Genomic DNA, 8,297 nt, shown 5'->3' on the forward strand with positions numbered 1-8,297 from the left:
ACGGAACACATTCTTACCATCCTGGCTAATGCCATTTATGGACTTACTCCCAAATTTGTCCAGTTCTCTTTTAAACGTTGTTATAGTCCTAGCTTTCACAAACCTCTCAGTAAGGGCGTTCCACAAGTGGATGTGCGCTGCGTGAAGACGACATTCCTTTTTTATTGTTTTAAACTTGCGCCTATTAATTTCATTTGGTGACTTCCTAGTCTTGTATATGGGGAATAAGTAAATAACTATTTCCCTATCCACTTATCACCATCACTTATTGATTTTATCTGCCTCTATCATCCCTCCCTTAGTTTCTCTTTTCCAAGCTGAAGAGCTCCAGCCTTTATAATACTTTCTTCATATGGGCCTGCTCAAACCCCCTAATATTTTAGTGTCCATTTTGAACCTTTTCTAGTGACCAGTATATCTTTTTGACGGCGAGAGAGAACCATCTTTATGCTGTATTCAAGATTGGGTGCACCATCAATTCATTATAAGGCACATATATCATTCTCAGCTTATTCTCTATCCCTTTTTAATGATTCCCTACACCTGTTTTGGTTTTTTAACCTGCCTCCTGCGCACTCGTGGACATCTTCAGATATATTCACGATCGACATCCAAGATCTTTCTGATTTGTCTGTGTTAAATTAGCCCATCATCATTGTGTGGATCAGTTGGGTTATTTTTTCCCAATGTTGCAATTATTTACATTCTATCACATTAATAAATTTCATTTTGCCATTTTGTTGCCCAATCACTTCAGTTTTATGAGATTCGTTTTTGCAGTTTGCTTTGTTTAACTATCTTGAGCAAGTTTCGTATAGTTCGAAAATTTGCACTCACTTTTACCCCTTTCTCCAGATCAATTTCATTGAATAAATTGAATAGGATTGATCTAGGTGCTGCACCCCTCGGGAAACCACATGTTACCTCTTCCATTCTGAGAAATTTCACCTTTAATTCCACCCTTTGTTCCTGTCTTTTCACAGTTCTCATCCACTGAAAGGCCTCCCCTTTTTTATCCATGACTACTATATTTAACTTAAGAAGGCCTTTGGTGAGGGACCTTGTCAATAGGCTTTCTGCAAATCTTAGTTATATGTTCATAGGGTCCCCTTGTCACATGTTTGTTCACCACCTTCTAAGAACTCTAATAGATAGTAGATACACGCATTTCCCTTTAACAGAAACATGTTGACTATCTGCTCAACCAGTTTATGTTTTCTCGTTTGTCTGCAATTTGATTCTTACCTCATTGTTTTGCTAGACTTCCCCAGTACCAACGTTCAGACTTCTGGTCTGCAGATTGCTGGGATACCTCTAGAGCCGTTTTTAAAAATCCGGCCGGATTTTTAAAAAACGGCTCTAGAGGTGATCCCAGCAAATTGCAGACCATGTAAGTCTGAACGTTGGTACTGGGGAAATCTAGTCCAAAACAAGAGGTAAGGAATCAAATTGCAGACACGTAGAAAAACAGTAAACTGGTTGAGCAGATAGTCAACATGGTTCTGTAAAGGGAAATGCGTGTATCTACTAATCTATTAGAGTTCTTAGGAAGGGGTGAACAAACAGTGTGGACAAGGGGATCCGCTATGAACATGAATATACTAAGATTTCAGAAAGCCTATGTTGACAAGGTCCGCTCACCAAAGGCTTCTTAAGTAAAATAAGTAGGCAGGATAAAAAAGGGGGGAGGTCCTTTCAGTGGATTGAGAAACTGGTAGAAAAGACAGGGAACAAAGGGTGGAATTAAAGGTGAAATTTCTCAGAATGGAAGAGGGGTAACGAGTGGTGTTCCCGCAGGGGTGCCAGCCCTAGATCAATCCTATTCAATTTATTCAGATGAAATTGATCTGAGAAGGGGTAAAAGTGAGTGGCAAAGTTGTTCGAGACTGAGTACGAAAGCTGCTCAAGATAGTTAAACAAAGCAAACTTGCAAAAAGAATCTCATAAAACGAAGTGATGGGCAACAAATGGCAAAATGAAAATTAATGTGGATAGAATGTAAAGTAATTGCAACATTGGGAAAAAAATAACCCAACTGATAACCACAAAGATGATGGGGGCAATTTAACACAACAAATCAGGAAAGATCGTGGATGTCGATCGTGAATATATTCTCGAGATGTCCAGGAGTGCGCAGGAGGCAGGTTAAAGAAACCAAAAAGATGTTTAGGGAATCATTAAGAAAGGGATAGAGAATAAGACTGAGAATGATATATGTGCTTATATATGAATTGATGGTGCCCCAATCTTGAATACAGCATAAAGATGGGTTCTTCTCGCCGCTCAAAAAAGAAACTGGCACTAGAAAGGTTCAGAATGGCAGCTAAAATATTAGGGGGTTTGAGAGGGCCCCATATGAAGAAAGATTATAAGAGGCGAGGGAGCTCGTCAGCTTGGAAAAGAGGAAACAAGGGGGGATATGATAGAGGCAGATAAAATGCAATAAGTGAGGTTGATAAAGTGGATAAGGGAAATAAGTTATTTACTTATTCCCATAATACAAGAACTAGGAAGTCACTCAATGAAAATTAATAGGCAGCAAGTTAAAACAATAATTAAAAGGAATGTTCGTCCTTCACGCAGCGCACAGTCCACTTGTGGGAACGCCCTTATCTGAGGAGGTGTGAAAGCTAGGACTATAACAACGTTTAAAAGAGAACTGGACAAATTTGATGGTAGTTAAGTCCATAAATGGCTTATTGAGCCAGGGATGGTAAGGAATGTGTTCCGTGCTCCTTTCTATTTGCCTCACTAGGATTTGACTTCCACTTTTTAAAGGAACTCTTTTTATCTCTCACTGCTTCTTTTACATGGTTGTTAAGCCACGGTGGCTCTTTTTTAGTTCTTTTACTGTGTTTCTTACCTGAAAGAAACTGAAACAAAGAACAGTAACTACAGGGATGTGAGTGATTGCTGGACCCAGACTAGAAGAAGGCTAGTCTATAAAAGGGGCTTATTGGAACATCTCTGAGGATGAGATTTTATCTATATTCAGCTTCTTACTGTATTAGTCATAGACTTGTGTGTTTTATTTTATTTTGCTTGGTAATTCACTTTGTTCTGTCTATTATTACTTGGAACCACTTAAATCCTACTTTTTGTATTTAATAAAATCACTTTTTACTTATTAATTAATCCATGGTATGTATTAATACCTGGGGGGGTATGCATATCTCTCTATTAGTGTTATAGAGGGCAAACAATTTATGAGTTTATCCTGTATAAGCTTTATACAGGGTAAAATAGATTTATTTGGCATTTGAACCCCACTGGGAGCTGGGCATCTGAGCGTTGGAGACAGGAACACTTCTTAAGCTGTTTTCAGTTAAGCCTGCAGCTCTTGGGGGATGTGGCTCAGACCTGAGTCTGGGTTTGTAGCAGGCTACCGTGTCTGGCTCAAACCAGTCAGGGTACTGAAATCCCAGGCTGTCAGGGAAAACAGGCTAAGAGGTAGTCTAGACATATCAGGTGGCAGTTTCCAAAGGGGTTTTTGTGATCCAACCCATCATACATGCTCCTTATCTCCACCCACAATGCACAGTGGTATGGGTATGGGTCCATGCCACAGATGAGTCGTATACTTAAATCTCTCAGGCAGGCAAGCTTACTTGCTCTCTACTTGCCTTCAGACTCATGCTTCTGTGGCTGGCAGGGTGGGGTAATGGCACTTGTACCTTCTGGTTTGTTTTTTGAAAAATTTCAATTTTTGAATTTTCATTTTTATTTTCCTTTACACTACATTTAAAAACAAACAAACCAAGGAACGCTTTTCCTCAGGGAAAGATAAAAAATGAGGAGTCCCTTTTCTGAAATTAAATGAAAGAAAATTTCTCATTTAAATTGCAATGAATTTTTCATTCAGAAATTCCCCACAAAATATTTAGAACAACAAAACTGCTAATAATATCTTTTTGGTAGACTTTTGTAGGCGGAGACAAAACGGAATTCAAGACTTGCCTCTCTCCCTGCTCCATATGTCCAGAGTAACAATCAATAGAGGAGTTTGAACTTGAGCCTTTTCCAAGAGGCAGCTGCCTGCAAGTTATTCTCCAAGCACCCCTCGATTTAGGGTATGACTATACTTTTTCCACTGATGATGGGATTTGTTAACGTCCTGTACATGCTGTGAAAAAATATGATTTTTCACAGGCATTTGGGGAGGAAATAGGATGACATTTGGACAAGTTTATTATTTGAGTATTGGATCAGTCTATTTGTCATATGAATGGGGGGTTTGGGTTGGATTGTAACTGTACAGGCATCTGGCAGTGGCTTAAAGCCATTGCATGTAGGTTTAGAATATTGTACATTCTAAATATTTAAAAGTGGAATCCAGAGTTTTGGATGGACTCTTCTTCATGTTATATTTCAGAAATCAAAATGAATAAATAAATATGCAGAACCAAACCTTGGCTTGATTTCTTATATTCTTCATTAGGAACTGAAGTTGAGTTAAATAACTGTTTTTAAACTTTAAGACACTTCTGAAACACCATAAAAAGAGCTTGCAATACTGATTCTATTGTCCTTTATAAATTGTCTTCAGAAATAACCTGACTCTTTGAAATATTCTCTCAGAGCCAAATTATCCTAAAAAGAAGTAGAACAATAACAATAACAAAGACCAGTCAGAATTTTAAATGTTTTGACACTTGAGCATTTAACATGGATTTATCTGATGTATTATAGACCAAAATAAAAATTGACTTGATCCTGTCACCTGAGAATTCTTTGCTGTATTTTGAAACAGCATTTTTGGTGCTTTTGTGATAAAAAATACACCTTCTAGGAGATTAAGAGTTAAGAGGAAGCAAAATCCATGGATTACCTCTGAGTTATTGTCACTTTTTACACTGAAGGCTAATTGCTGTCAATAACTAAGGTCTCTGGGTCTGTTACTGACTGAAACGTATAACACCTACTTTTAAAATGTTAGCTTTCATTGCAAAATTAAAGTACAAAACTGCTGATTATTTAACTGGCAATGTTTTTACATTCTTAACAAGGTGTTAAAGGAAAAGCTGTTAGGTTGATTTATAAACATGGAGCTGGATTACCAAGTGAAAGTAAGTGGATAATTAAGAAATTATTTTAGATCCAAGATGAAATCTAGGCTGCACTTAAGTCAGTAGGAGATTTTCCACTTATATCAGTGGGGCAGGATTTCATTCTCTGTGTTCTCAGCTAGAATAAAGATTCTTTAGTGAAGTGCCCAAATTCTGCAAACAATGAAGGGCTCAGTGACAACTTTTCTGAAACACAAATGCCATACCTCATTTTCATATTCATTTGCATAACCTGTAAAGTAAAAATTAATGGGCATAAAATCTCCTTATCATGACATGAAATCTCTCTATTGAATTATGGGGTTTAAATGCTGCTTCAGTTTTTTATTTATTTATTTCAACTAGTCTTGTGCCTCTGCACTACAATAATTCTAACTCACATAATCCTTGTTACTCTTTGGCAGTCCGCACCACCAATTAAGGCTAAAGAGAGACCAAAGTGCAGCTGCTGGATGCACGTGAAAGCTCCATAGACCATACTTTGAGTATGTATTAGCTATTGGGACATGAAAGCTGAGTCTGAAATGACTAGTGATTGTCTTAGAGAGTTAAGACTTGCATGAAAGTTAAGTTATGAGCCTTGGAGATTTTCTGAGAAACAAACAGAATGTTTCTGTTTCAGTTAAAGAGAGAACTAAGTGACTAAGTGCTCCCGTCTCATCAAAATTCATTTCTGCCTTTCTGCTGTGGAGCCTCTACTGCCATCTGCTATATTTTATTTTCTCCCTCTTCAGATTTGGGTCCTTAAGAGCCAGCTGCTAGGCAGCCCTCAATCTCTTCCTTTCTCTTCCCTATAATCCCACACTTCAGTTTCACCTCTTGTGCCTGCTGGAGAGCCTTTTATTTATATTGTCTCACAGAGCCCAGCACCTGAGGTTATGACCTTGGAAGAAATTATTTTCCTTCGAGCCTAGAATTCTTCAAGCTGAACATGAGCCACATGGGTGACCAAAGACCAGGGCTCAACTATTTGTAAAAGGGTTGATTAGCCTACATTCAAATGTCTCAGAATCCATCTCTTATTAGTTCTGCATGAATAGTAGAATGATCCTTGCAGATTTTTAAAAAAGGCATTTTAGTCCATAATTGTTCTATACTCATTATTAACTGATGTCCATGGGCTTGGAAGAATGTGCTAGGAAGTGGATAGTCAATTATAATAGCCATCAAATGGACTTTAGCTGATTTACCATGGGAATGGAAAATCAGGAATTATCTAAAAGGAACTTCTGCAGGGCTCAGTTAGGGGCCTATTGTTTTTTCACATTTTATGTCCTTGATATTAACAAGGGTAGCTCCAACCTGGATACCAGATGTCATCTATATGCAGATGAGACCATATAATAGGCTTGGCCCAACACTGCATGAAATTGAATCCCCTTTGCAAACTGACTTTGTGGTATTTCAGAAGTGTTTGATGAGCAATAAATTAGCGTTAACTTTGAGAAAAAGTTATAATATTCACCTTTAATTCCAAATTAAGTACATTAGCAGTTAACTGGCAGTTAGGTGCTGCATATATTAATGATTTTTCCCCCTTTGGAACAGTTCAATTTCTTTAAACACTTTGTTATTTGCCCATAGAAATTACTTTTTTCTTTGGCCTGGAGTTTGGAATTTCAGCTTGGTCCTCTGAAGTCTTATCTGAATATATTATTTCTCAGAAGTAACTTCTGTTGCCTTGGTCGTAGTGAGTAAGTGACCAAAACCTGACTCCATGTGCAAAGCCCAAGTAAAAAGCCTGGCTTGGGAACCTTCCTACTGATTTGGAGACAGAACATGCTTAGCCTCAGACACCTATTGCAGCTGATTCTGGAACCAATGGTTGCAGCAGTGAACAGGGCTCACTGCACTGTTCCAAAATGGTTCTGTGGCACAGAGAATCTTCATTGTGTGTGTGTGTGTTGTCCACATTTGCCCTTCCATTGTGAGCTGTGGAATTCCTCCACTCCGCTGTCTTCTGTGGCATACCTCTGCAGGGTTTCATATGCTGCTTTTGACCTTCATGTGCTGGTTCAGCTGATGACAAGGTTTGCACTAAAGTTTGTAGGAATGTGCACTCCTTTTGCACTAAGATAGTTTAATGCGTTTTGTGGGTGATTTTATTTTAAACTTATATTTATTTATGCGTTTTGTATTTTTATAACATGATGTATATGTTGATGTTTTTAAATTTAAAGAGACATGTGGCCAGGTCAAGTTGTGTCTCAAATCTTAAAACAAACTGTCACAAAACCAACAAATTGGTATGGAAAAGTCCTACAGAATTTACTAGATGTGTATAAACTTTGTATGGAACTTTTGAAATGCCCTATAGAATTAAGTAGGAAATTATATCTTTGATGTAGAATTCCAAAGGATAACTCAAAGGATGTAAAGAAATAATATTATATTTTATTCAATTCAACCAATTTGGAGTAATTTCTATGAATGCCTATTGGATTTATCCCTATTTTATCTATAGGACACTTCTGCAACTGTAGACATGACTTTATAACATTCCATCAACCACTCAATCCAGTGGTTACTTTTTCCCATAAAGGAAAAGCTTCCACAAAAAATAAATCCAATAAAACAGGGTGTTGTTTTTTTTCACTTTTAAACAAATGGTCATTTCCTTTCAGAGTTTATGCAGCATAACACCTAGTGATAAAAGTACAGAAATGCATAAAATAGCAAGGGAAGAGGATATTAGAGAGTGGGAATAACAGAGAGTAGGAAGTATGTCAGAAGACCCCATCAAGGACTGAAAGTGAGCACAAAAAACTGAGAAGTTAAGATCTGGAATTAACTACTTCTGTTCAGAGGGACCTAAATACCTAATGCAGTAATCTTACCTGACATGACATTTGCAAATCAAACAACGCCAGATTGTGTAGTGCCTAAAAGCCTGATGCTGAAGAGTAGTTGACAATGGTGATGAATAAGAATTACACTGACCACTTCTGTTCACAGCCACACACAGAAAGAAATGCAGAATGTTAAACAAACAGCATAACTGGTGAAAAGTAAGTGAGAAGCTCAACATTCTGTTTGAATAATTTGCAAAATGTTATTAGTAATGTAGTTAAGGCATCCTTTTTTGATGGATTATTTTTAACACGAAGTGTCAATCTGTCACGGGAAAAAAATTCCTTGCTTCCATGCTATTTATACATTTGCACTTGATTTTCCAATGCACTGATCAGAGTCTATTTACTTCTGAAGGTTTTCAATAATAATGTTGTCAAA

This window comes from Chelonoidis abingdonii, chromosome 1 (genome assembly GCF_003597395.2).
Source record: "Chelonoidis abingdonii isolate Lonesome George chromosome 1, CheloAbing_2.0, whole genome shotgun sequence".
Classification (NCBI taxonomy): Eukaryota; Metazoa; Chordata; order Testudines; family Testudinidae; genus Chelonoidis; species Chelonoidis abingdonii.